Source organism: Podarcis melisellensis, assembly GCF_964234715.1.
Source record: "Podarcis melisellensis genome assembly, chromosome: W".
Classification (NCBI taxonomy): Eukaryota; Metazoa; Chordata; class Lepidosauria; order Squamata; family Lacertidae; genus Podarcis; species Podarcis melisellensis.
Genome location: NC_138535.1, coordinates 20078727 through 20102360, shown reverse-complemented (window position 1 = coordinate 20102360; position 23634 = coordinate 20078727). Strand labels below are relative to the sequence as shown.

General features: G+C 42.7%; 1 protein-coding gene and 1 long non-coding RNA gene across 2 annotated transcripts in view; one reads left to right on the top strand and one right to left on the bottom strand.

The window, feature by feature from the left end:
* The window catches only part of LOC309361272 (inositol polyphosphate 5-phosphatase OCRL-like), a gene marked incomplete at both ends in the record, with an annotated part of 518559 nt that overhangs the window by 177451 nt on the left and 317474 nt on the right, over positions 1-23634 (top strand).
* LOC309361339 lies at positions 18257-19244 on the bottom strand. The gene is made up of 3 exons (XR_014164436.1): positions 19182-19244; positions 18869-18948; positions 18257-18341 (listed from the first exon to the last, which is right to left on the bottom strand). It is a non-coding gene; the product is annotated as an uncharacterized lncRNA (long non-coding RNA).

The following is a 23634-nucleotide window of genomic DNA, read 5'->3' as shown; positions in this document are numbered from 1 at the left end:
ATGTAATCTGTTCCATGTGTCCAAGTCCTTCATTATCTCTTTCCATGTTTTCTTATAATTATTTTCCATCAAATTTATATTTTTCATAGTCATCCAAATTCCAAGGTATTTTACTTTTTTGGTTATTTTAATTCCAGTTTGTCTTTCAAGCTCATTTATGATGTCTTCTTTCATATTTTTAGTCATTATTTTGGTTTTTTCTTTGTTCAATTTAAATCCCAATAGTTTTCCAAATTCTTCTAGTAATTTTATAACTTTGCCGATGCTCTCCTTTGGTTCTTCCAATGACAACATAAGGTCATCTGCATATGTTTTCAATTTATGTTCATTCACGCCGATTTTTATACCACGGATCTCTGGGGTTTTCCTTATCTTATTTGTAATTGTCTCTAAGACTATGATAAACAGCAGCGGTGATAGAGGGCACCCCTGTCGAGTACCTTTTGCTATTTCAAACTGTTCTGTCAGGTTGTTATTTATAATTAATCTGGCTCTTTGTTGTGTGTATATTGCTCTAACTCCTTCTAGGAATGTGCCCTCTATCCCTGTTTTTTCCAGACATTTTATTAGAAAACCCCAGGAGACATTATCGAAAGCCTTCTCGGCGTCGACGAACATTAAAGCGGCAGGGATTTCGTTATGACATTCTAGATATTCAATAATGTCTATTGTGTGTCTGATGTTGTCTTTTATTTGTCTATTAGGAAGGAAGCCGGCCTGATCATTGTGTATAAGGTTAATTAAACATTTTTTAAGTCTATGTGCCATTATGTCTGCAAAGATTTTATAATCATTGTTCAGTAGTGAAATCGGTCTGTAATTCTTAATATTAAGTTTATCTGAATCTGGTTTCGGGATCAAAGTAATGTAGGCTTCTTTCCAGGATGTTGGCATTTTTCCTCCTCTTAATATTTCATTCATAACGTCACATAGTACTGGTGTTATATATTCCTCTAGGACCTTGCAATATTTAGCTGATAAACCATCTGGTCCTGGGGCTTTTCCTAATTTCATCCTCTTAATCGCTTCTCGAATTTCCTCTATTTTTATAGGTCTGTTTAAGGCGGTTCTTTCTTCTTCTGTTATTTTTTTTGGACTATTTTCTTCTAGGTATTTTATAATGTTCGTTAAATCTTCTTCTTCCCTTTTGTATAAGTTCATATAAAATTTAAGGAAGTGCTTTTTTATTACTTTAGGATCTTCCAGAACTTGCTCATCTACTTTTATTTTGTTTATGATGCTACATTTTCTTCTTTTCCTCAGCTGCCACGCCAGAAATTTTCCAATTTTATTTGCCGATTCGAAGAACTTTTGTTTCATTAACTTTATTCCCCATTCAACCTCTTGGCTTATTAATGTCGAATATTGTATTTGGAGCATTTTATATTGTTGCTTATGGCAATCATCTTTTGGATTTTTTATCATATTTTTTTCACATTCTTTCAGTTGAAGGATTAATTCTTCTTTTTTTCTTTCCTTAGCCTTTTTTCTTTGGGAGTTTTGTTGTATCAGGAGACCTCTTAACACTGCCTTACTGGCATCCCATACTGTATCTATTCCAGTCTCTTTGTTAATATTTAAAGCAAAATAATCTTTTATAGTGGTTTTTGCTTTTTCGATCACTTCTTCTTTTTCAAATAGGTAGTCATTCATTCTCCATCTGTACAGACCTTGGGTCTTCCATTTTAATTGTAATGTTATTGGGCTGTGATCCAATAAAGTTCTGGGTAAAATTTCACATCTCTCCGTTCTTATTACTAATTCTCTCGAGATCCATATTTGATCCAGTCTGCTCCAACTCTGGTGTGGTTCAGAGAAGTGGGTAAATTGTTTCGTTGTGGGGTTTCTATATCTCCATATATCTATTAAGTCCAGATTTTCTTCCAAATCATTGAACGATTTTGGTAATTTCCCTTGGTTTAAATTTTTTTTCCTTGTGTTTCTATCTAATTCTGGTGTCGGCACCGCGTTTAAATCTCCAAGTAGGACTAGTTTGTTGTTATCTAAATCTAATAAAAGTTGTTCCAATTTTTTGAAAAACTCCATTCTATTTGAGTTTGGGGCATAAACTGTTACCACATTTATTCTCTCTCCCTGGTAATTAATTTGGATTCCTAAGATTCTTCCTTCCTCATCCTTGCATATTTGTTTGGGTTCTAATTTCTCTTTCGCATAAATTACTACTCCTCTCTTTTTCTTAGAATCTGAATTGATGAATTCTATTCCCAACCTTTTATTTATTAGAATATGCTTGTGTTTTTTAGCAACATGGGTTTCTTGGCAACAAATGACATCAATGTTTTTTTTTCTTTATAATCTTTTCAAATTTATTTCTCTTGGGCTTATCGTTAAATCCGTTCACATTCCACGAAAAAAACTTAAGAGACATTTTGGGTTATTGCTAGGTTCACTTTATCCTTATTTCTGCTTTATAATCTGGTATTATTCCTTCTTTTAGATTCTCTGCCTTCTCCTTCTTCTTCCTCCGACTTTGAATCCTCCGTTTCCTCCTCTGACCCCCCACCCCCGGCTCCGTCCCCCCCCTGCCCCCCCCACAACCAGGTCACCTCCTCGCTGTCTTGCCTCCTCTCTACCCAAATCTTTTTCGTATCTTCTCAGGAACTTTTCTGCTTCAAGTGTATCTGTCAACTTGAATTTTTTATTCTTGTAATAGAAGGAAACCCCTTCTGGGAATTCCCATTTATATTGGATTGCATTTCTTTTCAACACACTTGTCAGCTGAGTATATCCTTCCCTTTTGCGGAGAATCCTAACTGGAATTTCTTTGAAAATAATGATTGGGCGGTCTCCAATCACTAACTTTCTTTTAAAGCTCGTTCTTAATATTGTATTCTTCATTTCAATGGTATTAAAAATTACCAAGCAATCTCCAGGGTTTTTTTTTAAATTTGTTTTGTTGTGGTTTCCCTCTTATTCTAAAGGCATTCTCTATAGTATATGCTACTTGTTCTTCTTCCATCTGTAACCATTTTGCAAGTTCTTTGACTATTCTTTCCCTTATATTTTCATTTACTTCTTCTACTATCCCTCTGAATTTTAAATTAAGATTTTTTTGGTGCAGTTCTGTCATAGCTAAATTGTCCCACAGTTGATCTTGTGTTTTATTTAAACTTTTTATTTCATCCCTTAACCTCTCAGTTTCTTTCTTTTGGTCCCTCAAATCTTTCTGTGTTCTTTTATTTGATTCTTCAAATATTTTTGATTTGACTGTTAGGTCTTGTATCTTTTTCGTCAGTTCCCCTACAACACTTTCTATTTTGTTATCTATTTGCTACTGCAGTTCTCCTAATTTGTTTTCCATGTGTACTTCCCTTTGCTTGAATTCTTCTTTGATTTTTAACCATAGAATGTCTAAATCTTTGACCTCCTCATGCCGGGATACCTTCCTTTCCACCGGGGTATCTCCGGGTTTTTTTGTATCTTTTCCCGACATCCTGTGGGTTGTTTCTCTCTCCCCAAAGGGGCTCACAATCTTATTTATTTTGTTTTCTTTTTTCTTTTTTATAGTTTTGTTTTTTGTTTTTTGTTTTTTTGACCCTCTTTTTTGTTTCCCCCCTTTCAAAACCTTTCGTTTTCTTAATTCAGTATACCTATTTCCACTATTTACTTCATTTACGTTTTCAAAAACCTTTTGTTGTTAAATACTCAAAGTTTAGTTAGTATGTTAGTATAGTTGTTTTAAAGACCGAGAAGGTTAACCAAAATTAGAAGGATGTAGGCAAAGATCAAATATAGTGTCCTTCTTTTGTAGTCCAGGGGGAATTGAATAGTCTTTCTATGTTCCAGAACTTTCAGCCACTTGATTGGCTTAATCCAATTTCCAGAGGTTATGTTGGGTTTTTGCACTCTGGAGACTCTGGGTCCAAATTCCAATGACTTTCTATCCACAGTTTCTTGTCATCTAACGTGGGGGTTTTATCTGGCAACTTACAAGGCGATCAATTCAAATGTTGTTCAGATGGTTCAGATAGTTCAGAATCCTTCCGTAGCCAAAATGTAAAAAATGAATGTAAGAATGAATTAAATAGGTTTTTAGTTGAGTTAATTTTTTACATTAGAGGGGAGAGAGGGGAGAGAGAAGGAAGAAAGGCAAGGAGGATAAATATTCAAGAGAAAAAACCAGGGGGGGAAGCAGAGGGTGGAGAGATAAGGAGGGGTGACTGGGGAGCACAAAGGGGAGGAGAAAGGAACACTAAATAATATATGTAGTAAATAAGAGGATTTTATACAGCAGGTGATTATACTTTTGTTTTCTTAAAGTTTTATCTTAGCAGTAAGAGTCTTAAAAGAATCTTAAAAGCGCCTCTCTTCCGTGTCCTCAGATGTTCACAAATTGAAGGCTTTTTCCGTTACAGTTCTTTTATACTTGGACCACGTTCCCAGCCAATTCTTTCAGGACTTTCATATCTTTCTTTCAGGTCCTTCTCCCAATTACTTTTGCAGGCAGTTCATATAAACAGATCTTTTTCTCTATTTAAACCCGCAAAGGTCCCGTCTTAAAGAGGCTCGATGTCAGACTGTTTTTTAAATCTTGGCAGCTCCTCTGAATAGAAGTCCGTGGCTGTGAGATATTTCAGGCTTTTTTTTTTATGTTCGTTACTCTAGAAGTCCAAAATATTTGCTTTGTAACTCAAAAGGTCCAAGATAATTGCTTTATGGCTTTATAGCTCACAAGTTAATTGCTTTATGGCTTTATAGCTCACACAGTCAAGCGGAAAAAAGACTTCCTGCCACCTCCTTACTACTTAATAGCCAGCGCCATTTTAAGCCTCTGATCGAGATAAACTCCCAAAGTTGAATCTTCTAACATCTGACGTTCTCTTAGTGTATTTTCAAAGTTTTTGAAGTAAGAAGCAGCTACTCACACTAAGGGTTCCGCACTTATGGTTTTGGAGGTCCGTCGCCTTCTTCAGGGGGAGCCTGAGGCATCGTAATGCAGGATCGTTGTTTCCCCTTTGATGCTAGCGGTTTCGTCACTCCGGGCTCTTAAACAAAAAAAAAACCCCGAAAAGCGGCGGTCCGCATCCACACGGCTGGGGCTCTTTCCCTCAAGGGATTCCCCCCTTGAGCTTTCTGGGAGGGCGCAGTGCCCTTGCGACCCTCCCTGATCACTGCATTATTCGGAAAACTCCTCCGGAGTTTTTCCGCACTCCCTTTCTGCTCGCGACGGAAAATAGGATTTCAGAAGGAGAGGTCAAAATTAGAAACAGAATTGTTAGAACCCAATACTAAGAATTTGTCAAGAATGTATAACTTGCTGTTGAAATGGAATACACAGGATGAAACGGTGAAATTAGCTATGATTAAATGGGCACAAGATATCGGTCATGATATTATGTTTGCTGACTGGGAACAGTTATGGACCACTGGTGTCAAATTTACGGCATGTAATGCCTTAAAAGAAAACATAATGAAAATGATTTACAGGTGGTACATGACCCCAGTCAAGCTTGCAAAAATTTACCATTTGCCCAATAATAAATGCTGGAAATGTAATGAGACTGAAGGTACCTTTTACCACCTTTGGTGGACCTGCCCAAAGATTAAAGCCTTTTGGGAAATGATCTATAATGAAATTAAGAAAGTCCTTAAGTGGACTTTTCCTAAAAAACCCGAGGCATTTCTTCTGGGCATGGTTGGCCAATTGGTGTCAAAGAAGGATAGGACATTTTTTATGTACGCTACCACAGCAGCAAGAATTCTTCTGGCAAAGTATTGGAAGATGCAAGAGCTACCTACTCTGGAAGAATGGCAGACAAAGGTGACAGACTTCATGGGATTGGCAGAGATGACCGGCAGAATCCGCGACCAGGGGAAAGAGACAGTGGAAGAGGATTGGAAGAAATTTAAAATATATCTTAAAAATTGTTGTAAAATTGAGGAGTGTTAAGATGTCAAGGGGTAAGAAGTAGAGAATTACAGCTGTAACTAATAAGTTTAAGGAAATTTAATGAAAGGGAACTAATAGACAAACTGACTAAAGGGTTGCTAAAGAACTGCAAAATAAGAATGCAGCGAAAGGGAGGTATGGGGAAGTCGGAGGAAAGAAGGTGTATGAAAATAAGATTATGATTTAAATGTTTTGTATGTTTTTGTTTTGTGTTTTGTTTGTTTCTTATTATGTGTTTGAAAAATGAATAAAAATTATTTAAAAAAAAAAGGAATATCCTTTTATGGTCAGAAGTACAGGAAGGAAGATCCTTTTGTGGTTGAGAGTACCAGAGCAGGAACATATGTGATGTCAACCTGTGTACGTACGCCGACGTGGTTGGGCTCCTAGGGGAGGAGTGAGAGGGTGCCTGGAGGATATATAAACTGCATGAAACCTGTCATTTCTTTGTACTTGCTGTGGACTCACCACGCAGGTGCCTTCTGCTATCCGGAGAGCAGAATAAACTCTTTCTTTGAAACAACCTCGGTGTCATTTTGACTTCCTTCCTCCTGTCCCGGAGCAACGCAGACCCAATCGGTGAACTCCAATAAGGCTACAATTTCTTTCAGAATGGATAGGTTTGATCTTCTTGCAGTCCATGGGACTCTCAAGAGTCTCCTCTAGCAGCAGAATTCAAAAGCATCAATTCTTCGGCGAATGTGAGCGGTATTGGCTTAGGCATTGATTGGACCTGACTATATCTGACTCCTGCCCATTGTGCAGAAAGTCCCAGTAAGGGTAAGCCACCGGTAGGGGGAGCCCTGTCGATGCGAACCAACTCAAGCTCCCCCTGGTGCTCCCGTCCGGGTCGTGTCAAGGCCTTAGTCCCCCAGCCGGGCTTCAGACTAGATCAACACCCCCGGATTCCTTTAACGGAATACCCTTAAGCATGGAGGGGCAGGTGATGGCCACACCTCCTCTCCCCCACACAAGGTCAAACAAAGCCTAACCACAACCCTAACAAAGTTGTGATGATTGCTACGAGGTAGGCGAAAACCAAGTGTCCAGTGCCAATTTGCCAAGTCGTAAAATTCCTTCCAGGCCCCTCGGACAACCAAGGCGACCAACCAAAGTCCATAGCAAGCCCATTGCCTAACCTGCAAAATAGGGAGGGAGGGCGGGTGATTGAGGAAGCGAGCCAAAGAGGAAGTTCTCTGGGGGTTGGCTGGCCGGGTTCTGATGTGGCCAGGATCCCATAGGCAATGGGGGACAGAGTCCCCCGCCCCTGGTGGGGAGTGGGTGGCCACGTGGTCCACCGCAACTCCTCCCCACTGGGAAGTGGAGCGGATTTCCCAAGACATATCCTGTATTTGCATGTTACCCCAACACATTCCTCCTATGTTAATCATGTATAACCTTCCCCTTTTCTGATGGAGTGGTGATGTTTAGCGAACTGTCTGCTGGGATAAGATAGGAACTTTTAAAAGTCCTTGTCACCCCGTTCTCGGGGTTCAATTCCTCTCTGAACCTGTTGCGCGATAAACTTTGGTCTCCGCTATTTGCTCTGGTTGGTGGCTGGACTCCTTCCTTATTCCGCAGGGACCCACGGGCTCTGAGCAGCCTCCCACCTGGATTTTTCCGTAACAACAGAAACTCGACTAACCCTCTTGAGAGAAGAAAGGTGGCTTTTGCTCCCGCTGCAATGTTGTAATCTAAATAAGCACATCTTCCTACAATTTTCTATCAGATTATTTAGATTTGGTAAATAATTCTTATTGCTATTCTTATTGTATTGATTATTACAATTGATTTATGTAGTTCTGATGGTTTAGCTGCCTTGAGCATGAAAATAGAAAGGAAGGATACAAACGTAATCTGTGATGGTTCAGAATTTATCTGGTTAAATTCCCTGGTGTGTGTCACCTGCTGACGTCAGCTTACAGCAGCTGGGCGGAGACAGAAGCTTTTAGAAGCTAAGGAGGAGGAGTTTTTCCCTGTACTTTCACTTCTTCTCTCTGTGTATCTGTGAGAGAAAGACGTGCCTTTGGATATGGCTGAAAGAAGCCCCGGTCTGTGTTGGTAAAATGTTTTAATAAAGAGCTGTAAATAGACGAACCTGTCTGTGTGTGCTTACAAGAAGCAAGACTATCTATCAAGTACACCTCTATCAAAAAGGGTGGAATAGGAAAAAAAGAAGCAAGACTGCTTTACACGCTGTGTTCTACTCTGCTAAAAGCCGTGACTGAGAAGAGACAGCAGGAGTTATTGCGCAGCTTGGGAGGAAGCGTGCCGGACCGCTGTAAGTGATTGATTGGGATCGTAAAGCTGTCTGAGATCGCGGCCCTATCGATCAGGGAGGATCGATATCTATCCGAACATAATCTAATAAAGAGCCCCTCCTCCTCCTCCTCCTGAGCCTGGGGCAGGACCGTAGCCTGAGAGAGAGAGAGGGTTGCACAGTTCCCTGATTATTTTGGAGGAATTCCACACCACACATTTAAAGCTCTTACACCACTTGAAAGAGTCCAGGCTTTCCCTCAAGAATCCTGGGAACTGTAGTTTGCCAAGGGTGCTGAGAGATGTTAGATCTGTAGCAAACAGAGGTTCTCAGGATGTGTTGTGTAAATCTGTGACTCTTAGTGCAATGGTTCTTTAAATGTGTGATTGTGACCATTGTCCTCATAACAGTACTGAGGTTCGGATTGCAGTGTGTGTGTGTGTGTGTGTGTGTGTGTTGCAGAATGGTTTAATTAGCTCATTCTCCTCCTAGCACATCGTCTTCATTCAACTCTGGCTGTTGAATGAATGCTTTCTTAGAATCATTCTGATGTTTAAGTGGGCTTTGGCCTCCTTCCAGACAGCAGCTTGAAAGGGAAGCAGAGGAAAGCTCAAATGATGACAGAAGGCAGGGGCATCCCACAACCCAGAGTTTTGGTTTGGATGTGACACTTTTAGACTTCCCCAAGCCATCCCGAAGCCCCAATTTCACTCGGCCCCATTTCACTCTGGTCCATCTGAGTATCTCCTTTCCACCTATGCCTCCCCTCCCCCCCCAAATATTCACAATTAAGAAATCAGAAAACAACCCCCACCTCTCTTTCAACAGAACTAGATGGAATTATCAGGCATAGCAACTCCTGCAGAGAGGATAAAACCAAAATGTTTTAAAGGGACAATTTATCAAACAAGATATCTGCCCATAGCTCAGTCAGGAGAGTGTGAGACTCTTCATCTCAGGGTCGTGGGTTGGAGCCCCACGTTGGGCAAAATATTCCTGCATTGCAGGGGGTGGACTAGATGACTCTTGTGGTCCCTTCCAACTCTACAATTCCATAATATCCTGTGAGGAGTCGTCTGAAGTGAAGGCACAAGACAGGAGTTGATCATCATGTGAGCTGCGCACAGGTGGGCTGAAGCGAGCTGCTGACCAGTCCTGTGGAGCCTCCTTTTATAGAGACAAAAATGCAAGCTAGGCAGATACATTTTGGGCCGTGACCTTTACACACCTTTGGTCCCGAGATCGTGGGGTGGTACAAAGTTATTTTGGCACCTGTTTCCACCGCGTCATTTTCCCCTTGCACAGTGTATGACGAAGGAGACAAAAGGTCTCAGGGACAAAGGTTACAGATGAGACACCGCAGACTGCTGAGACCGCCAAATGTCAGACAGAGGGAACGATGTTCCAGACAGCCATGACTTTGTCTGTGAGTGGGAGTATGCTACGCACCCCAGGGTCACGCGTGCAGGCAGACTGTGGCTGCCTGCTGGTGGGGAGTGTGCTCCCTCCGGACCCCACTGCCCACTCTGCGATTATCCCTACAGTAGTCAACTGAGTTTTACTCAGAAGAGACGCGTCAAAATCAACACAGCCACGTAATTTGTGCCCATCAATTTAAATAGGTCTGCTGTGGAAAGGACTGATGTTGACTACAACCCTGATGTTTTCTGATTATTTTATAGAGCATTTCCCTCAATACCAAAAAATGGAGGCAGAGACAATTTACTGAATTTCAAAACCACCGAAGCTTTATTGAATGAACGAATCAATTTATTAGTCACAAACCAGAATATGGACTTATACAGAGATAGAGAACATGTAGAAGAAGAAGAAGAGTTTGGATTTGATATCCCGCTTTATCACTACCCTAAGGAGTCTCAAAGCGGCTAACATTCTCCTTTCCCTCCCCCCCCCCCCAACAAACACTCTGTGAGGTGAGTGGGGCTGAGAGACTTCAGAGAAGTGTGACTGGCCCAAGGTCACCCAGCAGCTGCATGTGGAGGAGCAGAGACGCAAACCCGGTTCCCCAGATACCGAGACTACCGCTCTTAACCACTACACCACACTGGCTCTCATATATATGTAGGTTAAAATCAAAATCTATAAGCTAGAACACAGTAAAGAATACAGATGTGAAAGTATTAAAATGTGTAGTTTAAGACCTTAACCGCTAATTTAAAATATGCATGTCAATGCTTTATTATAATTTTTTTTTTTTAATAAATTTTTTATTGCGTTTCTTTTCATAATTTTATGCATTCCAAGCGGTACAGAATAAAGAAGTACAAGAAACAAGAAACAAGCATTTTTATTTTTTTTTACAAAAGAAAGAAAATACCCAAAAAGATTGTAAATACTTAATAGTTCAACTATCCTTGAATCCCTTTTGGACTTCCCCGCACCTTCCAGATCTGCGTTCTTTAAATTAACAATGTCAGCAAATTATTACCTTATTTCAAACCTTATTGTAACTTCCAATCATTATGTCTTCAAATTCAATATGTTGTAACTCAATTTTAACACCTTTCTAATAAACATAATGTTTTAGTTCAGATTGTCTCCTTTTCTCTTTTATAACTTATTTTACCATTTACTTAATCATATTTGCTAAAGCATAACATTTCCTAATCGTGCACTAACTTAAGCTTCATACAACATATAATATTTCTGCAGATAGTCTTTGAATTTTTTCCAATCCACCTCAATTGTTTCTTCTTCCAAATCTCGGATTCTGCCAGTCATTTCGGCTAATTCCATATAGTCCATCAACTGCGTCTGCCATTCCTCCAGCGTGGGTAAATCTTGCATCTTCCAGTTCTTTGCAATGAGTATTCTTGCTGCTGTGCTAGCATACATAAAAAAAGTTCTATCCTTCTTTAACACTTTCTGGTCTACCATACCCAGCAGGAAGGCCTCTGGTTTCTTAGGAAAGGTATACCTAAATACCTTTTTCAGTTCATTATAAATCATTTCCCAGAAGGCCTTCACTTTTGGGCAGGTCCACCAGAGATGAAAAAATGTCCCTTCTGCCTCCTTACATTTCCAACATTTGTTATCAGACAGGTGATATATCTTAGCTAACTTGACTGGGGTCATGTACCACCGGTATATCATTTTCATAATGTTTTCCTTCAAGGCACTACATGCCGCAAATTTCATTCCGGTGTTCCATAACCTTTCCCAGTCTTCGAACATAATGTTATGTCCAACATCCTGTGCCCATTTTATCATGGCAGATTTAACTGTCTCATCCTGTGTATTCCACTTAAGCAGCAAGTTATACATTCTCGATAGTGTCTTGGTCTTTGGTTCTAACAATTCTGTCTCCAATTTCGATTTTTCCACCTGGAAACCAACTTTCTTATCTAATTTAAAAACCTCTTGAATTTGAGCATAGTGTAACCAGTCCCGCACCTTATTTTTTAATTTCTCCAGGCTCTGCAACCTCCAATTGTCTCCAATTTTTTCAATTATTTCCCAATATTTCGGCCAGTAGGCCTCCATATTGAGTCTTTTTCGAGCCTTGGCCTCCATCGGTGATAACCACCTCGGGGTTTTACTCTCTAATAAGTCTTTGTATTTCAACCAGACTGCAAAAATTGCTTTTCTAACAATATGGTTTTTGAACAATTTATGAACTTTGACCTTGTTGTACCATAGATATGCATGCCAACCAAAAGCATTGTCAAAACCTTCCAGATCTAGGACATCAGTGTTTTCCAACAGAAACCAATCTTTCAACCAGCAGAAGGCTGCAGATTCATAATATAACCTCAGGTCCGGCAGGGCAAACCCCCCTCTTTCTTTCGAGTCGGTTAAAATTTTAAACTTTATTCGGGGCTTTTTGCCCTGCCAGACAAACCTAGATATATCCTTCTGCCATTTTCCAAAACATTCCACTCTGTCCACAATCTGTAGGGTTTGAAACAAAAATAACATTTTCGGCAATACATTCATTTTTATAGCTGCGATTCTACCCAACAAGGAAAGTTTCAATCTTGACCAAATTTCCAAGTCCTTTTTAATTTCCAACCAACATTTTTCATAATTATCTTTAAATAAATTCAAATTTTTGGAGGACAAATGGATCCCTAGGTATTTCACTTTTTTCACCACATTTAATTCTGTTTCTCTCTGAAACCCCTCTGTTTCTGTAGATGTCAAATTTTTAGTCAAAACCTTAGTTTTTTGTTTGTTCAACTTAAATCCCGCAACCCGACCAAACTCAGATATAAGTTCTAAAACTCTTTTTGTGCTAGGTTCTGGCTCCTGTAATGTCAAGACTAAGTCATCTGCAAAGGCTTTCAGTTTATATTGTTTCACTCCGACCTCTATCCCTTGTACCAACCGGTCCTCCCTAATCATGTTCAGTAGCACCTCCAGGACTGAAATGAATAGAAGAGGGGATAGAGGGCACCCCTGTCTTGTCCCTTTTTCAATTTTAAATTCCTCCGTCACCACATTGTTCACTATTAATTTGGCTTTTTGCTCTGAATATATTGCTTCTATTCCATTTTCAAACCCCCGTCCCACTCCCATCCCTTCCAAGTTTTTCTTCATAAACCTCCAAGATATATTGTCAAATGCTTTCTCCGCATCAATAAAAATTAACACCGCTCTTGTATTCCTGTTGGTTTGCAAAAGCTCCAAAATGTCGATGATGTTCCTGGTATTTTCATACAAATGTCTACCAGGGAGAAAGCCTGCTTGGTCCTTGTGAATTACTTCATTTAGTACCTTTTTAAATCTGCTTGCCAAAATGCCTGCAAATATTTTGTAATCCACATTCAGGAGTGAGATGGGACGGTAGTTCTTAAGCTGAGTCTTTTCAGATTCTAACTTAGGTATCAATGTGATGAATGCTTCTTTCCACGTTTCCGGTGCCCTCTTCCCCTCCATAATCTGGTTGCATACCTCCATCAATGGTTGTATCAAATAGTCCTTCAAAGTCTTATAATATTTGGAGGTAAGCCCATCCGGGCCTGGAGATTTGCCAAGTTGCATATTCTGAATGGCACCTTCAATTTCCTGTGAAGTTATTTTACAGTTCAAGATTGATCTTTTATCTTGAGTTATTTTTGATCTTTAAAAATTGGTCTATCTCAAACTCTTTCTGAGGCCCCTGTGCATAGAGTTCTTTAAAGTATCTGTGGAAGCACTTCCTAATTTCCTCTGGTTTCTGAACCATTCTTCCTTCAATCTCTAGGTTTGTAACTGTATTTAACTTTTGTCTTTTTTTCAGCTGCCATGCTAGCAGCTTTCCACATTTATTTGCTGATTCAAACGATCTTTGCTTCATTTGTTTAATTTTCCATTCAATCTCTTGATTTATCAGTTTAGAATATTGTGCTTGATGGAATTTGATTTCTCTCAGCACCTCCTTTGACTTTGGTTTGGTTCTCAATTTTTTCTCTCCTTGATGTATTTTCTCCAATATTTTCTCCTTCTTGCTGTTCCAGAGTTTTTTCTTAATTGTGTTTTGTTGTATCAGAAACCCTCTCATGACTGCTTTACTGGCGTCCCAGATCGTTCTTTTTTCTACTGTAGTGTTCAAATTTATCTCAAAGTAGTCCTTTAACGTTTTTTGGGCCTTTTTCACAATCTCTTGATCTCTTAGTAAGGTGTCATTCATTCTCCATCTGAAGGAACCGGTTTGAGTAAGTCTAAATTCTACTTTCAAAGCGTTGTGGTCGGAGCATGTTTTTGGGCAGATTTCCACCTTTCTGGTCTTGGGTGCCAGCCCTCTAGATATCCATATTTGGTCAATCCTTGTCCATGACAGGTGGGCCTCAGAGAAGAAAGTTCCTTCTTTACCTAGGGGGTTCTTTGTCCTCCATATATCGATCAAGTCCATATTGTCAGTCAATTCGAAAAAAGTTTTAGGCAGTCTGCCATCTGTTGTTAGATTTTGATTTTGAGACTTATCCATATATGTCGACACCACTCCATTCATATCTCCCATCATTATGATGTTGGCATAGTCCATGTAGTCCAGCAAAATCTCGTGCAGCTTCTTAAAAAATTCTGATTTCCCATCATTTGGCGCGTATATTCCTAATATCAAATTTTTTTCTCCTTGTGTCTGGATTTCAATCGCCAAGATTCTTCCTTGGTCATCCTTAAATAGAAATTTCGGTGACAGGTTCTCCTTAGCATATATCACCACACCTCTTTTCTTTACCTTGTCTGATGAAATAAATTCTTGGCCTAGTCTTTTGTTAATTAAAACTTTCCTGTGGAGCCTAGTCACATGGGTTTCTTGTAAACAAATAATGTCCAATTGTTCTTTCTTCAATATATGAAATATTCTCTTTCTTTTTTTCGGGGAATTTCCGCCATTTATATTCCAACTGAGTAGCTGCAGAGACATCCTGTACTATTTTGTTAGTTCTAGAGTGGTGTATCTTCTTTATCCTCTGGTCCCGAGGGTATAGGCGTTAATCCGCCTCCAGGCGGTGTAGATTGAGGTAGAGGCCAAGATGCTGCTGCTCCTTTTTGGAGATCTTCTCCGTGGTCGTGCAGGAACTTTTGTAGGTCCTCTGGTGTTCTTATTTTAACCTTCTTTTGTTTGTAGGTAAATGATAGTCCTTGTGGGAACTCCCACCTATAAGGAATTGCGTTGTGTCTCAACAATTTTGCCAATTCTGAATAGGTGGCTCTCAAGTCCAATAGCTGTTTCGGAATATCCCGGTAAATTTCCACCCTTTTGTCCTGTATTTCCAATGAATTTTTAAAATGAAGGCCTAATATTTTATCTCTCTCTTCCCTTGATCTCAAAATTATCAGGCAGTCCCTGGATCTGTCCTTCCTTCCCAGTCTTCCCAGTCGAAAAGCCGATACTATTTTAAAATCACTTTCTTCTTTTATGTCCCAGAACTTTGAAAATTCTGTTGTCAAAAAACCAATCAAATCCCCTTGTTCAAGTTCTGGAATTGCCCTCAATCTAAGATTATTCTCGCGATTTTTCAATTCCACCATAGAGAGATAGGCTTGTTGTTCCCCTATCTGTTTGTGCAGAGGCTTGACTTCTCCTTTAACTTCCTCGACCTCTTTCTTCGCTGACTGTGCTATTTGAATGGCTTCCCCCGCAAGTTTACGATTTTCTTCTGTTGCACCTTGCAATTTTTCAATTGCTAGTGTATGCTGGGAAACCTGGTCTGTCAATTTCTGGATCGAGGATGTAGCTTGGTCAATTTTTAATGATTGAGAATCTACCTTTTGATTTAAGGTTGCCAATTGATCCAAAATTTGTTTCAAGACTGCCTCAGATCCTCCTGCTGCCATATCTCCCTCTACAAACTTGTCAGGCTTTTCGACTTCTACCTTTTGTGTCACTAGCACAGCTGGAACGGATGATCTGCGTCCTTGCGTCAAAGTTGTTTGTACAAGCTGTGCCAGCTTTTTTTCTTTTTCCTTTTCTTTAGCCTCCTTGGCTTTAGCTGCTCTTGTCTTTCCTGTGCCACTCATTACATATCAGACAGTGTTCAAGGTCAAATTATTTGTTGTCCCATGGGAAAGACAGATCCAGTTTAAAAACAATCCTGAGAGAGAAGGTAAACATAAAAGCTGTTCCCAGGCCTTTATATTCCCAAAGTCCTCTAGGGGGAGTGCCACCAAAACTCAGGAAAAAGAAGGAAACTTTTCCGCCATTAAAGTCCCTATTGTTCCAATTTAAAGACACAATAGTCCCAAAACAGTAAAAGAAAAAGTCCTCCGGAGCTCTTTTGGACTTAAACAAAGTTTCAAAACGGTGTCTGCAACAATATCCAATCCAACTTGTTTATGCTCCAAAGTATCACTTAAATAACCGAAAGTTTGTAACAGTTCCGCAGTTAAACAGTTTCCCCCAGGCAGCCGATGATTTGGTATTTAAGTCTCAATAACCCCTAAACAGGAGGATTGATCCGACTTACGTTTAAGAGTCTTTTACTTGCAAGTAGTTCTCTTTGAAAGCCAATTCTATAAGTACACGAAAGTCCCACTTTAGCGCTTCCCTTTTCAAGCGCTTTCCGCTTCTCAAGTCCTTTGCTTTGATCTTAAAAGCAGTGCCGGAAGGCGGACTTCCTTTTTCTCGTCTCCCGGTTTCAGCCAAATCCAGTAAAATCTTTCCCGGATTTAACGTCCTTACTCACGGGTTTGTTGTTTCAGCCTGATGTTTTCAGGAAGAAAGGTCGGCGCTCATCTGTGACAGCCGCGCGGCTTCGCTTCCGCAGAAAGAGCGATACACTCACAGCACCGCTCCCCCTCCTTCACTCCGGAGCCCCTTACGGGGTCCCTTCTGCGATTTCGGGGTCGCTTAAGGTGCCCGCTGAGTCCCACGGCCACGGGCTCACTCTGCCCGTGGTTTTTCTTGATGGGTCGCCGCTGAGCCGTAGCGAAACGACCCTTTCCTGCGGAGCCCCTCTTCAGAGATCGAAGAGAGCCGCCATCACAGTTTCGCGCCGCCTCCGGCAGGTAAAATAATTATTACTCTTAATATTATTCATTGCTATGAGGCTTCTTGAAGTAATTCAGAATACAATCAACATTAGCAGAACACTTTCCTTTACAAGGACAACTTAAAAAGCAACAATTTAAAAGCAATAAAAAAGTAATATTGCATAGGGAAGAATTCTAAAACAACAGCAATGATCACAATTAGCAACAACACACAATGAAACAGCAAGCAAAACTTGCCACTCCATCATCGCTGAGCCTTGAAACTTGTGTCTTCTCCCCATAATCGAAACTGACATCAAGTCTTATGTCATCTGGAAGAGAATGAAGGAGAAGAGAGATGAATTTCTGCCACATTTACTGATTCACCAAATTGACCTGGTCCCCATTCCACCCCATTTACAAGGAGGCTTCCAGGGCTGGGGTTCTATTTATGGATCCTGTCTTTGGTGGCAACGACTCCTTCCAAGCCTGCAGTTTGGCCATCTTTGTGCTGTGGCAGGATTTCACAGCCACATGACCCAGGAGGTCTGCATCAAGCAAGGATGCTGCAGCTACTGAGTGGGCTCTCCTTAGTCTGGAAAGTGCGTCCCATGTCCCCAGGCTGTGGGTGTTACCTTCTTTGGGGCAGAAGTGAGCCAGCTCCAGAGGGACGAGAACATGCTGTAGAGAAAAGAAAAGACTGTACTGGATCAGATGACTGATCTGATCCTAAACCCTCCCCCCCCCCCAATAATGGGTGCAAGAGAACATGGAAGCAGACCCAAGCCAGGGAAGACTTGCTTCCATCATGGGATGAGTGAGTTCTATTGCCTGGCCCCAAGGTGGAAGTGTAAGATCAAGGAAGAGGGCAGGAAATGTCTCCAGCCTTGTCCGGCATCCCAGGGACACACATTGTGCTGTGCGCCTGATACCAGACTGTGATTCCTCCTGTGGGAATCCTTTCACAAGCCACTCTGGGAGCCTCTTGGGGCTGTGAAGGTGCCAAAGGTGAGAGACTTACCTTCAGGCAACTTGAGCCTTCTTGCACAGGACATCAGCCAGCTAATGCCACTGGCTGCCAGTTGCCTCTCCGCTGCAATCGCACTTGTTGTGTAATCTCTCAGTTCCTGTGGGAGGAAAGGGGACCTCAGAATCAGGAGGCTGGTTTGGGGAAAACAGGCAGACCACTGTGAAGCCCTTTACACTCTCAGAGAGAGATCCGTTTCTGTTCTAAAATGGCAATGTCCTCCAGCCCCAAATTGTAGCTCTGCATCCAAGGCCCTCCTTTGGCTGTCTGGGCAAGTGGGCCTTTGCTGGCTGGTCCATGTGGCCAGCTTGCCTTACAAGAGGGGAAGGGCCCAAGAGGTGCACTGCTAGGTGGCGGCTTCTCCATGAAAGCTTTCTAGGTCCAACAGCCACTGAGGCCATCAAGATACTTACATTCATCAGCATGTTCAGGGTCTTAGTGCTTGGGACCTCCCAGAGGAGGCCTCCCAGCATCAGAGTATAATGTTCCTCTAACTCCTGCAGGCAATGGCAATGAGCGAGAGGATGCGCCAAGCAGGGGAAAGAGAGATCAGATGTTGAGCAATGCTTAAAGCGTGTGAAGAAGAAACAACAACTACAGAAGTCAAATTTCAAGGCTAACAACTTACCTGCTTGTCGGGCTCAGTTTTGACCTCAATGACCGCCGCAAAGGCTGCATGCACAATCAGGCTGTAGAGCTTCAGTGGTAATTTGGGCTTCATGAGGCTGGAGAGAAGGAGGGAAACCGTTTTAGACTCTGTCTCCTTGGAGTCTTCCTCATATTGGGGGGGCGGGCGGGGGGGGAGCATCAAATACATGCCATTCTCTTGAAGTTCTAGTGAATGCATGTGTTAGCTTAAACCACTTTTGACAATCAAGCAACGTATAGATTTTACAGGGTAAAAATGAATAAAGGTAAAATTAAAATAAACACACGAGGGCACTGTTTATGCAGCAGTCTACCTGGCACTTGGTTGCAAGCCTCTAGGTCTTTGTTAATCCCACCCCTAAAAGCTGAGCCATTTTGCAGTCATCTCTAGACAACATAGCTTCTATTTTCTCTCTCACATCTCCACTCATCCTGTAAATAGTTGCTGCATGAATAAAGCTTTTTGAACGCAAGAAACCCAAGAAATTGTAAGCAATTCTTCCAATCGAATTCACTGCAGTGGCAAGGTCTGGTAACACCTTTCCACATTCTGCTCCCCCCCCCCCCCGCCAGCTCCTCATCAAGCTCAAAAAACCTGGTATACCTCAGTTGGTAAAGGGCTTCCAGTGCCGTAGCAAGGACCAATTCAGGCTGCGTAAAGCACGCAATCCGTCCCATGAGATCCTCATAGAGAACAGAGGGCGGAGGGGGAAAACGTCAGTTCCCTACGGACATCAGGTGGATTCCTCCAACCCCAAACTCAGTGCAGGAATTGGCAATGTAATGCCAAATGCCTGCACAACCCTTCTCTTGGCCAGACCCCGCCAGGCCTTCCTTCTGCCCAGCACCCCCCCAATCCCATCCCCAGCTCTCCTGCCCACCTCACCCCTGGATACCTCATGCAACCTCTCACTCACCGCAATTGCCTTGACGGCCATCTTCTTGGAGTACCTCAACCTGTCCTTTTGTCTCACGCGGGCCTCCGAGCAAGTGGCCAGCACGCAGGAGAGGAACATCTCATCCTTCTCCAGTTGCTGGAATGGCAAGAGTCAGGCTGTCAGTTCATGGCAGGAGGGCTTCTCTGCATCTGAGACCGCCAAAATGGGGGTACAAACAGCACTGGTGGATGGGGGTGGGTGGGGGGTGAGGGATTTCGTATGTACTGTGCTGTTTTCTCAAATACTAACCACAGGCGATGCCCAGACCCTGCCAGTCTCTGAACCATCTGCAACAAGAGAAGCAGGAAAGGACATGGGGGCAGGTTAGTTCATTTCTACTTATTTTCCACAGTTGAGGATTAGAGCATTAAGGCCACCCCTCCTTACGCTCCAAAATGAAAAGGAAGCATTTGCTCACGTGGGCCCCCAGCAACCCTGGACTTCTGGGGGACTTTGCGGGTCCCCTTCTTCTTGCGGGCTGCCATGTCCCTCAGTCGCCTGAACCTAGAAGAGAAGGAGAGGGGAAGACCTTCTTGTTGTTGTTATACCGCCCTATACCCACAGGACTCAGTTACAACCAGTGCTTTTTTGGGTGAATCTTTGCACTTTTGTTCATTTACTGTACTGCATTTATTTCCCCCGATTTGAACTATAAAATGGTGATTTTCTTGAGTCAAAATGAGAGTACCCAAACATTTTTTTAAATAGAAAAAAGCACTGATTACAACATAAAAATCGCAATATAAAAACACAAAATGCATAATAAAGGTGAAAAACAACCCAGTAAAGCCCCCTCCCCAACACATTTCAAAACCTGTGACAGAAGCCTACAACCAAAATGGTGTGTGTGTGTGTGTGTGTGTAAGAGAAGACAGGGAGTCTTTGCAGCATAGCTATAACGCAAATACGGGTGGCCTAACAGTTGCAGGCAGAGCCGTGTCATTTCACACACTACTTTGGCTGCGGGACATCGTATCAACACGGAAAGGAGCATTTGGTGTTGTTGCATCTCCTCGGGTATTTGTTGATTTGTCGCCACGAGGGGTTGTAGTTGTGGAGGTATAGTTTGATGAGGTTTCTGGTTATTTGTACCCTACGTGCCCACTCACACACAAAAACAAATCTCCCTGCAGCCAACCAAAGACCACCAACCACACCCTAGGTCACCCCCAACCTCTCTCACCACCAAGGAAATGAAACAAGGGAATAGTAAGTGAACCCACACAAGTGATGCTGACACAAAACCCCACACATACAGGGGAAACTCGGGAAATTAGAATATCGTGGAAAAGTTCATTTATTTCAGTAATTCAACTTAAAAAAGGTGAAACTAATATATGAGATAGACTCATGACATGCAAAGAGAGATATGTCAAGCCTTTATTTGTTATAATTGTGATGAATATGGGGTACAGCTGATAAAAATCCCAAATTAACAATCCCATAAAATTAGAATATTGTGAAAAGGTGCAGTAGCTATTCAATCCATAACACCTGCAATGGGTTCAGTAGGAAGCACAATCATGGGGAAGGCTGCTGACCTGACAGTTGTGCAGGAAGCCATCATTGAGACCCTCCATAAGGAGGGAAAGCCTCAAAGGGTAATTGCAGAAGAAGTTGGATGTTCCCAAAGTGCTGTATCGAAGCACATGAATGGAAAGTTATGCGGAAGGGGAAAGTGTGGAAGAAAAAGCTGCACAAGCAGCAGGGATGACCACAGCCTGGACAGGATTGTCAGGAAAAGACCATTCAAACGTGTTGGGGACTTTCACAAGGAGTGGACTGAGGCTGGAGTTAGTGCATCAAGAGCCACCACACACAGAAGGATCCTGGAGCTGGGCTTCAAATGTCATATTCCTCTTGTCAAGCCGCTCCTGAACAAGAAACAACGTCAGAAGCATCTTGCCTGGGCTAAAGGGGAAAAAAGAACTGGTCTGTTGCTCAGTGGTCCCAAGTCCTCTTTTCTGATGAGAGCAACTTTTGCATCTCATTTGGAAACCAAGGACCCAGAGTCTGGAGGAAGAATGGGGAGGCACACAATGCCAGATGCTGGAAGTTCAGTGTGAAGTGTTGATTTGGGGAGCCATGCCATCAGCTGCTGTTGGTCCACTGTGCTTCATTAAGTCCAGGGTCAACGCAGCAGTCCACCAGGAGATTTTGGAGCACTTCATGCTTCCTTCCAAAGACGAGCTTTATGGGGATGCTGATTTCATTTTCCAGCAGGACTTGGCACCTGCCCACACTGCCAAAAGTACCAAAACCTGGTTCAATGCCCATGGGATTACTGTGCTTGATTGGCCAGAAGACTCGCCTGACCTGAACCCCTTAGAGAATCTATGGGGCATTGCCAAGAGAAAGATGAGACACATGAGACCGAGCAATGCAGAAGAGCTGAAGGCTGCTGTTGAAGCATCCTGGTCTTCCATAACATCTCAGCAGTGCCACAGGCTGATAGCATCCATGCCACGCCACATTGAGGCAGTAATTGATGCAAAAAGGGCCCAAACCAAGTAGTGAGTACATATGCATGCTTCTACTTCACAGAGGTCAAATATTGCTCTATTTGCAATCCTTGTTTTGCTGATTTCATTTCATATTCTAATTTTCTGAGATTGTTAATTTGGGGTTTTCATCAGCTGTATGCCATAATATCACAATCATAACAAATAAAGGCTTGACATATCTCGCTTTGCATGTCATGAGTCTATCTCATATATTAGTTTCACCTTATAAGTTGATTACTTGAATAAATGAACTTTTCCACGATATTCTAATTTCCCGAGTTTCCCCTGTACACTAAGTAGAAGGGAAGCATTGCCACCCGACCCCACCCTCCCCCTCTTTCCCCCTCTGTTCTTCCTAACCCAACACTGCATGAAACACTAATGTCTCACAACAAATGAAACTGATCTGTAAAAAACACAACTACTGATACGAAAGGGGGGGGCATGCCTTTCTTCACCCTTCCGCCAGTCACCAGAGGGTCTGAGGTGATGACCTCAAGGGTACCCAGCCCCACGTGGACCCCTCAGCCCCCACACCGTTGCACAAGCACCACACTCTACCCCAAGCCCCATAAATAACCTCCGGCCATCTTCCGGGCGGTAATCGAATGCCCCAGGAATTCAGCCGGGGAGCAAAGAGGGATCCAGCCGGCTTATTCATCGATCCCGGGATCACAGTTGAAGACGCGTGAGTATAATGAAAAAGGGAAATCCAGTGCACTGGTGGGAAGGGGGTGGTAATCTCCTGGCAACTGAATTCTCTGCCCTCCTCTCTATCGCTCCTTCTTACCTTTCTCTTGGTCTGCTTAGTGAGAGAGACCATGGACCGCTGCTCAACCCAAAAGGGGGGGCGGGGTTCTGAGCTCTATCTCTTTCTCTTAAAATCTCCAGCCAGCCGCACCAACTGGGAGCCCGAAAGTAAGACGGAGAGAACCGGCTTGAAAGACAGCCGACTCACCACAACGGGCATCCCATTTGATAGCAAGGGGTTGGAGCTCTCTTTCCGAACTTCTCTAGCGCCTGGCAAGGGGGCAGGAAGGGGTCTGGCTTTCTATCATTAATCCCAGCCACACCGGTTGGTGCAACGTAAGTGAGCCCACTTCCGAAAGCAAGGGGGATTTTCGGTTCAAAACTCTATCCAGGGATCACCCGATCTGGCACCGCACGGCGCGGGCGTTCAGTAGGGCCCCTTTTCCTGAGATTGTGACGATAGGTAGGAGGTTGCCAGGAGGGATAGCCCAGGCGGAATTGGACGGGATTTGGCAGAGTGGAAAGGAACTCCAGGTTTTGGAATAGGAAGTAAGGAAAGGAACAAAAGGAAACCGGATAGTTAGAGCTCACTAAAATCACTAGGAAGTTGCCAAGCAACAAGAAATAGGAAAACCCTAAATAAACCCCTGTACAAGTTACCCAAATCCTCATCGACCCCTCTCTTTCTCCCCTCTCTACCCAGACACGTGTGAATCATAACATGGGTACCCAGGTTTCCAAGCATGAGCGGGCTCCCTCTGGGAGGAAGGCTTCTAGAAAGCCATCCCAGTCCCAGAGAGACCCCGACTCCCCTCTTGAATTTGTTATCACCTATTGGAAGTCGATTCCTGGCCATAAGTTGCTGTCAAAACAAAAACCTCTGCAGAGAGACCTGGCCCGCCAGTACCGCCTCCGCGAAACCAGAGCAACATTGGCCAACAGGTGGCTATTTCAATGAAGACTGCCTGAAAATACCTGATGGAGGAGAAGCCCCGTCGGTTAGAATATTTAGCCGCCTTCGAGGCGGTCAAAGGACTGCTCCAAGCTCCGAGAGGAGCCCCATCTTTCCAGCTGCCCATATTAAATCCCAGAAGGCAGCCTCTGCCCCCCCCCCCCCGCTACGAGGGACACCCCGCAGACGACTCTATGGAACAAGCCCTGATCCCTTTCTACTATAG